The 15883-nt window shown below is 36.8% G+C and overlaps 1 pseudogene; it reads right to left on the bottom strand.

Annotated features, from left to right (window-relative positions):
* Nucleotides 1-631: 631 nt before the first annotated feature.
* Nucleotides 632-15883, bottom strand: part of LOC110291842 (ubiquitin-conjugating enzyme E2 L3 pseudogene) — a 36640-nt pseudogene continuing 21388 nt past the window's right edge.

Here is a 15883-nt window from a genome sequence, read left to right as displayed (position 1 = left end):
CCATACCCGGAAATCCATCCCATAATCAGCCTCCAAAAACTGATACCATTGCATACACCAGCAAGATTTTGCTGAAAGGACCCTGATATAGCTGTCTCTTATGAGGCTATGCAGGGGCCTGGCAAACACAGAAGTGGATGCTCACAGCCATTTGATGGAACACAGGGCCCACAATGGAGCAGCTAGAGAAAGTACCCAAGGAGCTAAATTGGTCTGCAACCCTATAGGTGGAACAACAATATGAACTAACCAGTAACCCCCGGAGCTGGTGTCTCTAGCTGCATATGTATCAGAAGATGGCCTAGTTGGCCATCATTGGGAAGAGAGGCCCCTTGGTCTTGCAAACTATATATGCCTCAGTATTGGGGAACACCAGTGCCAAGAACTGGGAGTGGGTGGGTAAGGCAGTTGAGGGGGAGGATATGGGGGAGTTTTAGGATAGCATATAAAATGTAAATGAAGAAAATACCTAATAAAAAAAAGAAAAGAAAACTATAGAAAGTTAGTAACTGCCACAGCAGATGCCAGTTGGTGGCATGTGTCAATTTCCACAGAGCCCTGCTTTGAAGGTTGTCTGAATGCACTGCTTGGGGTCTATGCTCAAACTTGCAGGAATCACTCATGGCAGATTTTAGTCCACAGGTCGCTTTTTCCCATATTTCTTTGTAAACTCTTCAGCATTCTTACAGAATTTTTTACGGTTCTTAGAGTATTCTTCATCTAGGTCTGCCCAGAGTGCGTGCTCAGGCTGGGGGTCTTTCACTAGTGCTGTGAGGGGCTGGATTACTTGGTCGGCCTTGGTGGCTGGCTTCCAGTTTTCAGCACTAATGACTGGCAGACACTCCTGTCCTTTCTCATCGATGTTAGGGTGGTAGTTCTTTGTTTTAAATGTGATCTTGGGCGGTTTGAATTGATACTCTGCTGGAAAGTTGATTTCAATTCTGAAGGCTCCCTTATCATATGGAGGGTTGGGAAAGCAGCAGCACCAGATCCAAGATGGCGGCCAGCAGTAGGCTGATGAAGAAGGAGCTTGAAGAGATCCACAAATGTGGAATGAAAATCTTCCTTAATATCCAGGTTGATGAAGCTAATTTATTGACTTGGCAAGGGCTTATTGTTCCTGACAACCACAATTATTAACAATTATTATCAATCATGTGAATAAAAATAGAAGCAGTTTTTAGTAAGTTGTCCTTGGAATAATTAATGTAGTTATAGTGATAAAACTGGTTCCTCAAATTGATATACAAACATGGAAGATAGATTGATCAAAATTTTCAATGTGTATCAGAATTGATTTGAAAGAGGATCTTTTTGAAAGCTACATTTTACTCAAACCTTAAATCGAATGAATTTAATTTAGAGTATCAAGTTCTTAGATGTGACTCATTCATTACAGACTAAATTTTGTTTCTTAAATTTCTTTAGTGTTCTTGAATAATGGATGGAAATTTACTTTTCTCACACCAAGACTAAACTATATTCGGAATAAATTTCCCTGTTGTATTAGTTTTGTTTTCATGGCTTCAACCAGGGAACAGCCATGTGATTTTTCTCAGTCTTTTTTCTTTTAAAACTACTTCATTCCATTTATTAATCTTAGCCTTTCTTATCTGCTTTGATATATTCCAGTGCATGTAAACTCAATTTAATTTGATATTTAATTTTATTTTATATGTACCTACTCATTGGGTGTAAATTCAATTGCCAATATTTTCACTTGTGGATGACTTGAGAGTAAAAAATATTAAAAATAGAATAAGAAAATTATAAGAAACATACAAAATTAAGAATATTCAAAGAATGCCCATTGAAAAACAGGGCAATAATTATTTGCTATTATTTACATAGATGAATTCATTTAGGCAACTTTTCACCAAATTTGTTCTTCACAAAAAAGTTAGAATGCCACTGACCCTGACAACAATCATACAAGGGGAGCACAGCTGTAACTAAACCCAAGTTAGGTCAACTCTTTTCATTTAAAAATAAAGTACAATATTTTCTTAATCTGAATACATATACACATATCTTTCAAGAGATTACCAGCTACATTATCACTGTAACATGTGTAATAGTTCCCATATTTTTTTAGTTTTTAATTTATAAATGATTGTAATATAAATAGAAACTGTGAAAAAGTGATTGTTAGTTTTTCACCTTTGTATGTTAAAAGCACTTCTATTACTCTCCTGAAAGAACTGTCAGAAAATTAAACAGATCAAATTTATTTCTGCTAATATTGAGTCCTATCCTAGGTGCGTGAGAGCCCAGAGAGCAAACAGGTGTTAAGTGTCCAGAGCTTAGGCATAACCAGAAACTGACTAGGTGAAGTTCCTACACTTTGTTGGTGCCAAATTTCACAAAGGTTTTAAGACATTCTCTGTGTAGCAGTATGCTTTAAGTCTATAGAGCAGAAAAATGAAATTATGGACATAGAATATTATAATGTCTATTCTTAGTTGTCAAGATCTGGAATTAACTAATTAGAAAAAGGGGGTCAAACTAACTATTGAGGGTTTTTTTTTTCTTTTTAAAATTTGATATAGGAAGACCCACTTTAATACAGATCTTGAAGGCAAAAGAAACACACCTTTATACCTTTAATATGTGTTTCGAAATCTACAAACATACCCTTAATCTTTTTTATTTATTTATTTATTTTATTATGTATTTTCCTCAATTACATTTCCAATGCTATCCCAAAAGTCCCCCATACCCCCCCCCACTTCCCTACCCACCCAGTCTTATTCTTTTGGCCCTGGAATTCCCCTGTATTGGGGCATATAAAGTTTGCAAGTCCAATGGGCCTCTCTTTCCAGTGATGGCCGACTAGGCCATCTTTCGATACATATGCAGCTAGAGACAAGAGCTCCGGGGTACTGGTTAGTTCATCATGTTGTTCCAACTATAGGGTTGCAGATCCCTTTAGCTCCTTGGGTACTTTCTCTAGCTTCTCCATTGGGAGCCCTGTGATCCATCCAATAGCTGACAGTGAGCATCCACTTCTGTGTTTGGCCCCAGCATAGTTTCAAAAGAGAGAGCTATATCTGGGTCCTTTCAGCAAAATCTTGCTAGTGTATGCAATGGTTCTGGAAGTCTATATAAGGGTAAAGAAGAAGGAAGCTAAGCCGGGCATGGTGGCGCACGCCTTTAATCCCAGCACTCGGGAGGCAGAGGCAGGCGGATTTCTGAGTTCGAGGCCAGCCTGGTCTACAAAGTGAGTGCCAGGACAGCCAGGGCTACACAGAGAAACCCTGTCTCGAAAAACCAAAAAAAAAAAAAAAAAAAAAAAAAAAGAAGAAGGAAGCTTTTCTATTTGCCTGCCTGCCCACACCTTGCTAGCAACCCCATTCCTTCATTGACATTAAAGCTTACTTCTTCAGGACTCCAGCATATAATACAGACCAACTGAGACATCCAGCCTTATGGACTAAGCAACTACTGAGTTCTTCAGCTTTTGATTCACAACAAGCAATTTTTGGCTTAGCTGGAATGGATATTGTAAGCCATTACAATAAATTCGTTGTCCATAAATAAACACATTCATTCTATAAATTCTATTCCTCTAGATATACTTGAATAATACACATTTTGGTAGCAGAGTGATTGTAGAGCAACAAAAAAGTGTAAGAATGGCTCTAAATGTATGTGGAATAGGTTTTTCAGTTACCAGTACCTGCAAGAAACTGGAAACCTTTCTGTTTCCTAAAGTCTCTCCTTGAATCTCTGAGAATCCTAAACCCTATTTGTAAACTAACTTGCAAATTTAAAGATGTAGAGGAACTTGGCTACTGTTGTAAGAGAGCCTATTCAAATATTAATCCAACTGGTATGCAAACACACTACTTGATTTTAATCCCTATGGTCGGAATACAGACAAACACTGACATCTAATTGAATCACAAACAAAATGATGAATTAAAGAAAAATTTGACAAAATGAGACAGACACAGGATATGCCCAACTGTCACAAGAACAGACAGAAATGAGAGGCTACTAATAAAAACACTGAGGGAGAAAAAATTATTCAATTCAATTCAGTGAGTTCAGTCCATTCCAGTCCATTCCAGTCTAGTCTGGTCCAGTCCAGTCCAGTTCAGTTCAGTTCAATTCAGGTCAGTTCAGAGCAGTTCAGTTCACTGAGTTCAGAGGCAGTCTTTTCAAGCAGAGCAATTCACTCTGATGCTGAGAGAAGCCAATTTTAGTCAGTAAGCTTAGAGAAGAATTTTAACATATGAGTTGGACTAGCCAGCCAGAGTTGAGAAAGAACTAGAAAGAATTAGCTTATATTGAAGTAAGTTACAGAGGCTGAGACACTGTAGGCCTAAGTTAGCAGACAGAGGGAGGAAGATGAAGCCATCAAGGTCAAGTGTTGCAGAAGATTAGATTGTAAGGAAGGAAGATGTTCCCAGGCCTCAGCCTAGGGATAGTTAGACAGAAATGCTCTAGGCTTAGCCCAAGCCATATAGTTGTAAAGCTTGGGCATGGCTCTCATCTCATTTTTTTGTCTGAGGAAATAATAATAATATTTACATTTATATAAGGAAAATGCATTTGATTATTCTGACTCAGCAGTTGCGCATGGTGACAAATATGGTGAAAACTTATACATGAATGTTGACAGTTTGTGAAAAAATTAAGACAATAATTGTGCCTATGAGTTGCTCTTAGCATCTCTGGATAAATTGACAAAGGATAGGAAAGAGCTCTTGGAAAAAATTAACCAACTTTTAGCATCTGAGACTATGTTGAAGAATGACAATGAATTTAGTGATAAAGTTGACTGGATCCAGATGTGCAAAATAGTCCTGAGTGCGCCATGGATGAGAATCTTCTCCCTGTATTCACAGAGCTTTAAGTTGTAGACTAGCAAACCAAAGTCCTCATAATAAGTTTGTCCAAATTACAGCAAAATTTCAAGTACCAACCTTGGAGGGTTTTGATTCTTAAAGTAAGGATAGTATTTGGTAAAGAATGTGGGATAGGGATATGTAGTAGGAGATTATTGGAGCTCAGAATCTTGAGCCCTCATACTCTCAAGGGTGTATTTCCCATGAGGAGGTAGTCTTTTTATTCTCAGCAGAAGACATAAGACAACTCCCAAGCACTAAAAGACTGCTTCTTCTGTCTTTGACTGAGAAAATTAATTCTCTATTGTCTGCTAAACCAGCAGTGACCTTCTCTGAAGGGAATACCAGGCAATATAATACTACTGTCCCTTAGGACCCAACTGTAGTTGTCACTATAATCAAACAGAAGACAATGCAGGCTCCTAGAAGAGTGACAGAAAGTTTGGTGCACCAGAAGGTGTGCTGCACTACCAAAGCACGTAATGAGTTTGCTAATTCATTCAAGCAAAAGTCTGGGGAATACATGTGGGGATGGAAATTAATAGTGTACGATAATGATGGAAGGAACATAAGAATGAGTCAAGCTGACTTTATTGATAGGAACCTTCTGCTTGGAGATTCTAGGTTTAGTGTAGAAACCAGAACATTCTTAAAATGTGTCAAAATTCTTCTTGAATGGTTGCTTGAAATATTTGTCAAACTATATCCTATTGAAAAGAACTTGGATATGTTTGTTATCCTTAGCTTAGTGTTATGAAAGAATTTTAAGGCTTAGGGTAATTGAAATGCTTGACTGTGTATGATATACAAAATATAAAAATCTTCCACCATGTGAAGGCCCCGAAGATCACTAATTGTGTAAGGCACAAAATTGTAAGTAGCATATCAGCTCATGTGAAGAGTATTGTTGTTTTTTTCTTATTTGCTAATGGTTCTTTGTACTATGAAGGATTTACCCAGAAGTAGAAAGATATAGCATTAAAATCACATTTCTGTGTCATCCCTGAAGGATACTAGTAAGGGGAAATCTTCACAGTGGGATGAACTTCAGGCAGTACACATGATTGTATATTTTGTTTGGAAGGAGAAAGGCAAATGTGTAATTGTTCACTTATTCATGGGTTCTTTAATGGAATGGCAGGATGTTCAGGGACTTGCAAACTGAATGATTACAAAAAACTTATGAGAAAGACATATGGGGAAGAAGAATTTATATTGACATGTCCAAAAGTATAAGGGATGTAAGATAATTATGTCCCATGTAAATGTTCATCAAAACATGACTTTATCTGAGGTGTTAATAATTAAATAGATAGTATGACCCATTCTGTGGACAGTAAGCCTCTTTTCCCAGCCATTCTTGTCTTTCATCAATAGACCTATAAACAAAGTGGCCATATGTCAGAGATTAGGAGTTATGAATGTGCTCAACAAATTGGACTTACAGTCACCAAGACTGATGTGATTACAGCTGCTGCTGAGTGTGAGAAAACAAGATTGAGCCACAGAAATAGTACCATTCTCTGATATATGCAGCCAGCAACCACACTGAATCACATAGTCTATGGAAAGGACAAACGATTATCCTTACAGGAGTAGATGCATATATTGGATATTAGCCATCTATCAGACTTATGATTGGTAAAGATATTTTCCCGGTAATGCCTACCATGGGTATTTTGTCCCCCATTCTAAGGAGAAATGAAGTATCCACACTTTGGACATTCTTCTTGAGTTTCATGTGTTTTGCATATTGTATCTTGATTATTCTAAGTTTCTGGGCTAATATCCACTTATCAGTGAGTGCATATCATGTGAGTTCTTTTGTGATTGGGTTACTTCACTCAGGATGATAACCTCCAGATCCATCCATTTGCCTAAGAATTTCATAAATTAGTTGTTTTTAATACCTAAGTATACTCCATTGTGAAAATGTACCACATTTTCTGTATCCATTCCTCTGTTGAGGGACATCTGGGTTCTTTCCAACTTCTGCTATTATAAATAAGGCTGCTATGAACATAGTGGAAGAACAGCAATATGAACTAACCAGTACCCCTAGAGCTCATGTCTCTAGCTGCATATGTAGCAGTAGATGACCTAGTCGATCATCACTGGGAGGAGAGGCACTTGGTCTTGCAAAGATTATTTGCCCCATTACAAGGCCAGGAAGCACAAGTGGGTAGACTTGGGAGCAGGGGCGGGGGGTATAGGGGACATTCAGGATAGCATTTGAAATGTAAATGAAGAAAAAAGTTAATAAAAATTTTTTAAAGATCTTTTCCCAATCTGTTGGTGGCCTTTTTGTCTTATTGACAGTGTCCTTTGCCTTACAGAAGCTTTGCAATTTTATGATGTCCCATTTGTCAATTCTTGATCTTACAGCACAAGCCATTAGTGTTCTGTTCAGGAATTTTTTCCCTGTGCCTATATCTTTGAGACTTTTCCTACTTTCTCTTCTGTAAGTTTCAGTGTGTCTGGTTTATGTGGAGTTCTTTGATCCACTTAGACTTGGCCTTAGTATAAGGAGATAAGAATGGATCAATTCACATTCTTCTACATGATAACAACCAGTTGTGCCAGCCCCATTTGTTGAAAACGCTGTCTTTTTTTCACTGGATGGTTTTAGCTCCCTTGTCAAAGATAAAGTGACCATAGTTTTAGGGGTGCATTTCTGGGTCTTCAATTCTATTCCATTGGTCTGTCTACCTGTCTGTTGCTATACCAGTACCATGCAGTTTTGTTTTGTTTTGTTTTGTTTTGTTTTGTTTTGTTTTGTTTTGTTTTGTTTTGTTTTGTTTTGTTTTTAATCACAATTGCTCTGTAGTACGGCTTGAAGTCAGGGATGATGATTCCACCAGAGGTTCACACCAGTCAGAATGACTAAGATCAAGAACTCAGATTACAGAAGATGCTTGAGAGGATGTGGAGATAGAGGAACACTCCTCCACTGCTGGTGTCATTGCAAGCTGGTACAACCACTCCGGAAATCAATTTGGTGGTTCCTCAGAAAATTGGACCTATTGCAGCCCCATAGTAGGAACAAAAATATGAACTAACCAGTACCTACAGAGCTCCCTGGAACTAAACCACCAACCAAAGAAAACACATGGTAGGACTTATGGCTCCAGCTGCATATATAGCAGATGATGACCTTATTGGTTATCAATAGGAAGAAAGACCCTTGGTCCTGTGAAGGTTCTATGCCCCAGTATGATGGAATGCCAGGGCCAGGAAACAGGAGTGGGTGGGTTGGTGAGCAGAGAGAGATGGAGATGGGGTGGGGGGGCTTAGAGGGGAAACCTGGAAAGGGGATAATATTTGAAATGTAAATAAAGAAAATATCTAATAAAAAAGGGGAAACATATAATATTTTGAAGATAAATTTTTCAGCCTGTGTTACTTTGTAGATATTTCCATATTCTTTTCTGCTCTATACAATCTTGCAGAAAACACCATTCATGTGTACTAAAATATTCAAAAAATGGCTGTCTATGTTGTTTTGAGCAAAGAATTATCTACTCCTTATTCCTCCAAGCACACAAATAAAACATTGCAACAAAATATCCATGTATATTTCTTTGATTAAGTTATGTGTTTATTATATTCTTAAAATTATTATTACATTTTTATAATAATGGTTTCCACATGCTTTAGTACCTACATGCTTTAGAGCAAATTAGTTATTTTGATTTGGAAATATATGGGATATAAGATCCCCATTATCTTTGTATAACTGCTCAGAAGAAAACAAATTATACCAGGGAAGTTTTTGGTGTCAATCTCTATAACTATTAAAAATTTATACAGGCTTCAGGATAATAGTTGGGGATTTGCAAATGCAAACATCTACTTAAATAAGTAATTTCTGATTGTTTGAATATTTGTAGCATGAAAGATGAAATTGGTGTAGAAGATGATCTCTTTATTTCTATTCTATATTTACCGCTGCAGGTAATATAAAAGAAATGTTATTCCCCTAAAGGTTCATGATGCATTATATTTTTAAGTGTCACAAAACTTAGAGTAATGTTAATAAACAAATTCACTATTTGGATAATATATGCACAAAATTCTGAGAAAGATACATAAATACTACCATTGTCTGTGAAAGCTATCGGTATTATGTATTTAGTATTAAGTATTTAGATGCATTGATGAGGTAAAAAGGCATATTTAAAGTATCATCAATTAGCTGAGGGGAGGCACTTCTGTTATTTCCACTTTCTAACTATTGTGTATAGAGTGGTAATGTGCATGGCAGAGCAAGTATTTATGATGTAAGATAGGTCTCTTGGACATTTCTCAAAGAGTGCTGTGTAGACTGGCCATTTTGTAAAGCAAAGGAAATAATAAAGGTGTCAATCAAAAGAGGAAAACATGGTAACTTAATCTTTCTGATCAAGCTTCAGCCATTTAGTCTGACCCTTGCTTTCATTCTCCTTTCTGTGACTTATATTAACTCAGAATTTGGCTATTTGTGAATTGTACCACACATCTTTTAAGATAGTCTTTTTCTATTTGTAACATTTGCTTTTAAGTATGAACAAAACATATCTGTTCACAACTGTTGCTCTATGAAGCCTTTGTGACTATTTTGGAAGGATCATTCACACTCATTTTATTCTTTCTCTGGACATAAAACACTCTTAAGCCATGAATGTATTATGTTGGTTTTTCCACTTCTATCACCATCATAACATTCACCTGGGGAGGATAATTGTACTGTAATGTATTTCTACTATACCAAACAACATAAAAAAGCAAGTGTTTAATAAATACTTACGGAATCAATAAATGAAAATTAGTTATTAGTATTAATTTTATATTTCCTTCTTTATTTAAAAATCTGGCCTTTCAGTCTATAATATTTATTTCTCTTGTATTTTGCATTTACTATTTTTATTTATCAAAAAAAATTCATAAGAAAAACTTACCTTCTTCTCAGCACCTCATGGTACCTTCTCCAAAATTGACCATATAATTGGTCACAAAACTGGCCTCAACAGATACAAAAATATTGAAATTGTCCCATGCATCCTATCAGATTGCCATGGACTAAGGCTGATCTTCAATAACATCATAAATAATAGAAAGCCAACCTTCACGTGGAAACTGAACAACACTCTCCTCAACGATACCTCGGTCAAGGAAGAAATAAAGAAAGAAATTAAAGACTTTTTAGAGTTTAATGAAAACGAAGCCACAACATACCCAAATTTATGAGACACGATGAAAGTATTTCTGAGAGGAATACTCATAGCTCTGAGTGTCTCCAAAAAGAAACTAGAGAGAGCATACACTAGCAGCTTGACAGCACACCTAAAAGCTCTAGAACAAAAGGAAGCAAATTCACCCAGGAGTAGTAGACTGCAGGAAATAATCAAACTCAGGGTGAAATCAACCAAGTGGAAACAAAAAGAACTATTCAAAGAATCAATCAAACCAGGAGTTGGATTTTTGAGAAAATCAACAAGATAGATAAACTCTTAGCCAAACTCACTAGAGGGCACAGGGACAGGATCCTAATTAACAAAATCAGAAATGAAAAGGGAGACATAACAACAGATCCTGAGGAAATCCAAAACACCATCATATACTTCTACAAAAGGCTATATACAACAAAACTGGAAAATCTGGATAAAATGGACAAATTTCTAGACAGCTACCAGGTACTAAAGTTAATTCAGGATCAGAATAATGACCTAAACACTCCTATATCCCCTAAAGAAGGAAGCAGTCATTGATAGTCTCCCAACCAAAGAAAGCCCAGGACCAGATTGGTTTAGTACAGAGTTCTATCAGACCTTCAAAGAAGACCTAATTACATCTTCTCACACTATTCCACAAAATAGAAACAGATGGTACTTTACCCAATTCATTCTACGAAGTCAAAATTACTCTGATACCTAAACCACATAAAGACCCAACAAATTTCAGACCAATTTACCATATGAATATCATTGCAAAATACTCAATAAAATACTCCCAAACTGAATCCAAGAACACATCAAAACGATCATCCATCATGACCACGAGGCTTCATCCCAGAGATGCAGCAATGGTTTAATACAGAGAAATCCATCAAAGTAATCCACTATATAAACAAACTCAAAGACAAACACCACATGATTATCTCGTTAGATGCTGAGAAAGCATTTGACAAAATCCAACAACCCTTCATGATAAAGGTCTTGGAAAGATCAGGAATTCAAGGTCCATACCTAAATATAATAAAAGCAATATACAGCAAACCAGTAGCCAATATCAAAGAAAATGGTGAGAAACTCAAAGGAATCCCACTAAAATCAGGGATTAGACAAGGCTGCCTATTTTCTCCCTACCTATTCAATATAATACTTGAAGTTCTAGCCAGAGCAATTCAAAAACAAAAGTAGGTCAAGGGGATACAAATTGGAAAGGAAGAAGTCAAACTATCACTATTTGCAGATGATATGATAGTATATATATGTGACCCCAAAAAGTCCGCCAGAGAATTCCCAAACCTGATAAACAGCTTCAGTGCAGTAGCTGGATATAAAATTAAATGAAACAAATCAATGGTCTTTCTCTTCACAGAGGACAAACAGATTGAGAAAGAAATTAGGGAAAAAACACCCTTCACAATAATCACAAATAATATGAAATACCTTGGTTTGACTCTAACTAAGGAAGTGAAATATCTGTATGATAGGAACTCAAGTCTGTGAAGAAAGAAATTGAAGAAAATCTCAGAAGTTGGAAAGATCTCCCATTCTTATGGATTTACTGGATCAATATCATAAAAATAGCAACCTTACCAAAAGCAATCTACAGATTCAATGCAATCCCCATCAAAATTCCAACTCAATTTTTCAATGAATTAGAAATGGCAATTTGCAAATTCATCTGGAATAACAAAAAACCTATGGTAGCAAAAACTGTTCTCAATAATAAAAGAATTTCTGGTGGAATCACCATGCCTTAAACTAAAGCTGCACTACAGAGAAATTATGATAAAAATTGCATGGCACTGGTATAGTGACAGACAGGTAGATCAATGGAAGAGAACTGAAGACTCAGAAATGAACCCACACACCTATGGTCACATGATCTTCGACAAGGGAACTAAAACCATCCAATGGGGGGAAAACAGCATTTTCAAAAAATGGGGGTGGCACAACTCGCAGTTATCATATAGATGAAAGTGAATTGATCCATTCCTATTTCCTTGTACTAAGGTTAAGTCTAAGTGGACAAAGAAACTCTGCGTAAAATCAGAGACACTGAAACTTATAGAGGAGAAAGTGGGGAATAGCCTAGAAGATATGGCACAGGGGAAAAATTCCTGAATAGAACAGCAATGGTTTGTGCTGTAAGTTCGAGAATTGACAAATGGGACCTCATACACAAAGCTTCTGTAAGGCAAAGGACACTGTGAATAAGACAAAAAGGCCACCAACAGATTGGGAAAGGATCTTTACCAATCCTAAATCAGATAGGGGATTAATATATAATATATATAAAAACTCAAGAAGATGGACTCCAGAAAGCCAAATAACCCCATTAAAAATGGGACTCAGAGATAAACAAAGAATTCTCAACTGAGGAATATTGAATGGCTGAGAAGCACCTGAAAAAAATGTTCAACATCCTTAATCATCAGGGAAATGCAAGTCAAAACAAACCTGAGATTCCACCTCACACCAGTCAGAATGGCTAAGATCAAAATTTCAGGTGACAGCAGATGCTGGTGAGGATGTGGAGAAAGAGGAACACTCCTCCATTGTTGGTGGGATTGCAAGCTTGTACAACCACTCTGGAAAGCAATCTGGAGTTTCCTCCAAAAATCTGGACATAGTACTACTGGAAAATTCAGCATTATCACTCCTGGGCATATATCCAGAAGATGTTCCAACTAGTAACTAGAAGACATGCTCCACTATGTTCATAGAAGCCTCATTTATAATATCAAGAAGTTGGAAAGAACCCAGATGTTCCTCTACAGAGGAATGGATACAGAAAATGTGGTACATTTACATAATGGAGTACTACTCAGCTATTAAAAAGAATGAATTTATGAAATTCCTAGGCAAATGGATGGACCTAGAGGGCATCATCCTGAGTGAGGTAACCCAATCACAAAAGAACTCACATGATATGCACTCACTGATAAGTGGATATTAGCACAGAAACCTGAATACCAAAGATACAATTTGCAAAACACATGAATCTCAAAAAGAACGAAGACCAAAGTGTGGACACTTTGCCCCTTCTTAGATTTGGGATCAAAACACACATGGAAGGAGTTACAGAGACACAGTTTGCAGCTGAGACAAAAGGATGGACCATCCAGAGACTGCCCCTCCTGGGGGTCCATCCCGTAATCAGCCACCAAAGGCAGATACTATTGCATATGCCAGCAAGATTTTGCTCTAAGGACCCGATATAGCTGTCTCTTGTGAGGCTAGGCCAGTGCCTGGCAAACACAGAAGTAGATGCTCACAGTCAGCTCTTGGATGGAACACAGGGCCAACAATGGAGAAGCTAGAGAAAGCACACAAGGAGCTGAAGTGTTCTGCAACCCTATAGGTGGAACAACAATATGAACTGACCATTACCCCCAGAGCTCTTGTCTCTAGCTGCATATGTAGGAGAAGATGGCCTAGTCGTCCATCATCGGGAAGAGAGGCCCCTTGGTCTTGAAAACTTTATATGCCCCAGTACAGGGGAAACACCAGTGCCAAGAAGGGAGTGGGTGGGTAGGGAAGCAGGGGTGGGAAGGTATAGGGGATTTTTGGGATAGCATTTGAAATGTAAATGAAGTAAATACCTACTAAGAAATTGAAAAAAAAAAAACCCAAAACTTGAAAAGGCTGAATCAGAAATGAAACAATCATTCTTTTTAATTTTTAAAATCACACTAGATATCTTATGGCAGAGGAGGAGGAAGGAGCCAGATGGATAAATGATACCACAGGAAAACCCAGATAATTAACTAACCAGGATACTTAAGGCCCAACAGAGATGGAACCAAAAATCAAGAGTCTTGTATGAGTCTGTTCTAGACCCTCTGTATATATTTTATGTTGTGTAGCTTGGAATTCTTGTGGAGCTCCTAAAGGCAGGAATGGGGCTGTCTCTAAATCTTTTGCCTGCTCCTGGGACCCCTTTCCTTATACTCAGTTGCCTTTTTTCCAGTCTTAATATGAAGAAATGTGCTTAGTCTTAAGGAAACCTCATATGGTATATTTGGTTGATATCCCTGGTAGACCCGCCCTTTTCTGAACTGAAATGAAGCATAGATTAGGGTAAGAGGAAAGATGGGTGGTAGAAAGGACTAGCAGGAGAACTAGAAAGGAAAATTATGGAATTATGGTCAAGATGTAATATAATATATGAGGGAAGAATAAATTAATTTTAAGAAGACTGTAAAAATGAAAAAAAACAATTAAAATAAGACAAACCAAATTTCATTACTCATTTTAATTTGTAACTGGAGTTTAGAAATTATATATATAATTATAGAAAATATATACTGATGCAGGGAAGATTATATCTTTGATCAGAATGTGTTTTGCTCACTTGTAGTTGTTAACACTTCTATGCTTCATCCATCAGCTCTCACACTTCCTCCATGCTTAGATTTCTCTCTATGTCTTAGTTGGCATCATATTACTAGGCCTTGTGATCACAGAACTCCAAATTATTCCTTTGTAGTCTTAAACATTCTATTCTTGTTTTTCTTCTAGTCAGCAATAAAGCACCTGGCAAATGTTTCAGTAGCTTCTTGCTATTGTGACATATTTGTCCACTTTCTGAACATCATATTAAACCTTGATAGGTTAAACCAAATAAAATCAATATTGCCAATACAAAGCTAATGAACTAAACCTGTTTCTTCCTTATGCATTATCTCAGATAAAACATGAGTTTATTGCGGTTCAAATGCCCCACAGTAGAATAAAATGCATAGCCAAATTTTTCACGTGGTTGTTTTCTTGTTGATATTTTACATAGTCTTTGATTTTTATATAAATAATTTTTTTTCTAGGTAACAGTTTTGTTGATAAGTAAAAAGATGTCAGGCAATGTTATCATTAAAACACTATCGATCTATTGGTTTCACTAAGTTTTTATTACTCATGCATGTCAATGGACTTTTTACTTCCTATCTTAGATAGGGTTTACATTGCTGTGCAGAGATACCATGACCAAGGCAACTCTTACAAAAACCATATAATAAGGGTTAGGTTATAGGTTCAGAGTTTCAATCCACTATCATAAGATGGGTGACATGCCAGCATCCAGGTAGGAATAGACCTTGGGAAGGAGCTGAGAGTTACATATCTTGTTCCAAAGAGAACAAGGAGAAAATGGTCTTTTAGACATTTCAAAGTGAAAACTTTTTTCCAACAAGGCCAACCTCTTTTGACAAGGCCACACCTCTTCATAGTGTCATTGCTGGGCAAGAATATTCAAACTACCACAGTTACAGATTCTGAAATTTTACATATAATTTTGAAGTAATATTCTCTGAAATTTTAACTCTTGCAATTGTAATTTGAGTTGCTTTCACTACGAACTGATTGTCAAAGCAAGTTCCAAAATATCAACATTCATGGAGCAAGAAGTTCAACCCAAAACAGAGAGAACCAAATATCACAGAGAACTCCTGAATGACTGGAGTATCTCCTTTCTCTTTCTGTAAGAATCCTTTTATTTACCTAGTATTTTCCAGGGTGAAAATCCCTATGATACACTGTATCATCAATATAATTGACTGAACAGCTGCATTTAAACTCCTCTGAGGACTGTTGGAATGTTTTATTTCAGTTGCTGGTGTGAAGCAGTGGAGAGTTTCCAAGTGAATAATGTGTTCCAACTGGTACTATCAGTTTCTGTTTAATGTTCATAAATGTTTTCACAGCTAAGTTTTTTGAATCTCATTATTTTACATCAAGTTATTTTTCAAAAGCACTGGAGTATCATTCTGGATTCATCTATGATTACAGAATGGGAACCAAAATGGCTCAGTGGATAAAAGTATC

This window comes from Mus caroli, unplaced genomic scaffold (genome assembly GCF_978045245.1).
Source record: "Mus caroli unplaced genomic scaffold, Mus_caroli_1 scaffold_3, whole genome shotgun sequence".
Lineage (NCBI taxonomy): Eukaryota > Metazoa > Chordata > Mammalia > Rodentia > Muridae > Mus > Mus caroli.
Note: the sequence above shows the minus strand (reverse complement) of the source record. Positions and strands in the feature narration are given on the sequence as shown.